At 47.7% G+C, this 2,493-nt stretch overlaps 1 long non-coding RNA gene across 1 annotated transcript; it reads left to right on the forward strand.

The window, feature by feature from the left end:
- Nucleotides 1-298: 298 nt before the first annotated feature.
- Nucleotides 299-2,271, forward strand: LOC137459605 (uncharacterized). The gene is made up of 3 exons (XR_010992417.1): nt 299-477; nt 602-758; nt 2,122-2,271. It is a non-coding gene; the product is annotated as an uncharacterized lncRNA (long non-coding RNA).
- The last annotated feature ends 222 nt before the right edge of the window (nt 2,272-2,493 follow it).

Genomic DNA, 2,493 nt, shown 5'->3' on the forward strand with positions numbered 1-2,493 from the left:
GGGGTCCTGGCGCATTTGGGGAGCTTGCAGTGCGGTTTCCGGTGTCGCTGCCGGCCCGGGACTCCCAGGTGTGTTCCTTCCGGCGTCTGAAGGTGGTCTGGGGCCATCGGCAGGGCTTTTGGGGGTGACGGAGGAGGTCTGGGGGCACCTAAAAGGGTCTGGGGATATGTAAAGTTCTGGTGGGGCCATCTGAAAGGATCAAGGGTCGTGGAGAGGCAGCTGGGCACCTCCGACGGACCCTTTGGGAGGTCTCTGCAGGCTCCCGTGGGAGCTGGGGGTGTCTCGGGGTGGGTTTGGGTTTGTGCTGCAAACAGCGTTGATAATGCAGGGACGTTTTAATTCCCACTGAGCGCATTGCATATTCAGCAAGGATTTTCTAATTTAGCAAGGCTATGTCACATGCTCAGCCAGAAGACTGGAGGGCAGGTTGGCCGGTGGACTACTCTCCAGGACTGGATTGACCTCACTCAGCTGATGGTGAGCAATAGCCTTAATTTCCATTCCTTATCCTCCTTAGGACTTCTGCTATTGTTATTATTGCTCTTATTATTGGTATTACTATTATTCCTACCCCTGAGTTTTCTCACTTTCCCCCTTCCAGTTGTCTTCCCCCCACATCCTGCTGTGTGATGCTTGTTTGCTAGCTGGCGAGTGCCCTCAGGGCTGTGCCGGACACAGAGCCTGCTTGTGTCATCTGCCTTAGGCACACTCATGTGAATCCAGCATTCAGAGAGGCGCTGCCTGTTGGAAAGATAAAGGTGAGCCAATTCAGTCCTAGCAATGTGATGTCTGCAGGTAGCCAGCAGCTTGGCATGTTCTCCTGAACTCAGAGCCAGACAGCAGGATGTCTCATCTAGGCTCAGAAACTCAGGTGCTAAGAGTGACCTGTGGTAAAAGCTGTGAACAATTGAATTGACATGTCAGTAGGGTTTGGACACAGGGTCGTGGAAGTCTCAGTGGGACAGACGCTCCAGTTTCGGAAGCCTGTATTTCATGTTGCAAGGAGGTCGTTCTACAGCTGAACACAGCTGTGTGTGTACAGCCGTGAAGTGCAAACCAAATGATTTCCTGAGCTCATCTGAATCCCAGAGCTCATGAAATTCAGGCCTGCCTTCCTGTAGTGTTGGATCTCTCAAGGGGAAAAGTGAAGAGGAGGAGAACTCTTTAGCTTTCTCTCTCTTTTCTTTCCCTCGATACACTTTGTCTTGCTTGGCTTTGAATCACAACTGTGACGTTCGGTTAGGTGGTGAATGTGTACTAGGTGGTACGACACCAAAAGAAGGAAAAAAGAACAGGAATAATTTGCGTTATAGATGACTCCAGGTAAAAGTTTTTGGTAACAGTTTTATTGGCACTAAAAGATCATAAAAAGGGAATAAAGTGCAATAAAAGGCAAGCAAAGCAGCGCGCTGGGCTCGAGAGGGGACAAAACTCCACCTCCATAGCAGCCTTACAATAGTTTTCTTCATCTTCTATAGTTACATCATCTACATAAGCAAACTTATGCTAAACAGAAGGCAGGCATGTGATAATGAGTCTTAGAGTAGGCGGTCAAATCCCTTCTCCCCACATTTGGGTGGTAAGGGTCAATGTATCCATTTTCTCACGTGCGCAATTTTGCAGGCTTCTTATCTGAAGAAAACAAATTCCTAGGTCTGAATGTTTATCTTTAAGATAAGCTCCGCCTCAGCCGTGATGTCTCCAACTAACCAGACAGTATCCTTGCAAGTCTGCAAGATATGTTTCTTTCCCTTTGCTCTCAAAACAGGCCTCACAAGATCCTGACCCTTAATCCCAGGGCACTCTAAGTCTTATAATTTTAAACATAGATCACCAGTATATTCATCACAATTTGTCATAAAAACCCCACAATTCCTGTAGGATTTCAAGTTCCTGCTTGATAATATAAAGCAGTCTGTGCTTTGTTGGTTGTTTTAGTTTCCTTGCTGTGCTGCAAAGATTTTGATAGGAATTTCTAGGTATTAACTACAGCCAGGGCAATCCTTCAAGTGCCCTAGGAATGCAGTGAAAACCTTTTGAGAATTGTTCCTGCTCTGTTACTCCTCAAGCTATGAGCAGACACACAGACAGTTGTTAACAGACTTTCTTTGATCATTCCAGGTCTGGTGTGCTGGGACTGGCAGGATTTTCCTGAGCTGTCCACGTACGGTTTCTGTTGACACTCTTCAGCTCGTACATCCGGTTTGCTGACAGAGGGTGTGGGGTTTGTGGGGCCCGGCAGCGAGAGTTTTCCAAAGAGGAGCTCTTAAGGGCAGCTCCAAGGTTAGGTTTGGATTCTCCTGGAGTCGCGCACACTGAACGAGTCTCACGATTCCAGTGGTCTAATTTTATAGCTGCATTTTCTTCTCTCTGCCTAGGTGAGAGAATGACCTCACTAAAGAAGAGAGATAGCCTGAGCTCTACAGGAACCTTGAACCCAAGCAGCCAGTGCCTTCTGTGAGTACAAGCTGTTCTTGTTCAACGTGGAACTAG

The sequence above is a fragment of the Melanerpes formicivorus genome, unplaced genomic scaffold (genome assembly GCF_026170545.1).
Source record: "Melanerpes formicivorus ecotype bairdi unplaced genomic scaffold, bMelFor1.0.p_v2 SCAF_381, whole genome shotgun sequence".
Classification (NCBI taxonomy): domain Eukaryota; kingdom Metazoa; phylum Chordata; class Aves; order Piciformes; family Picidae; genus Melanerpes; species Melanerpes formicivorus.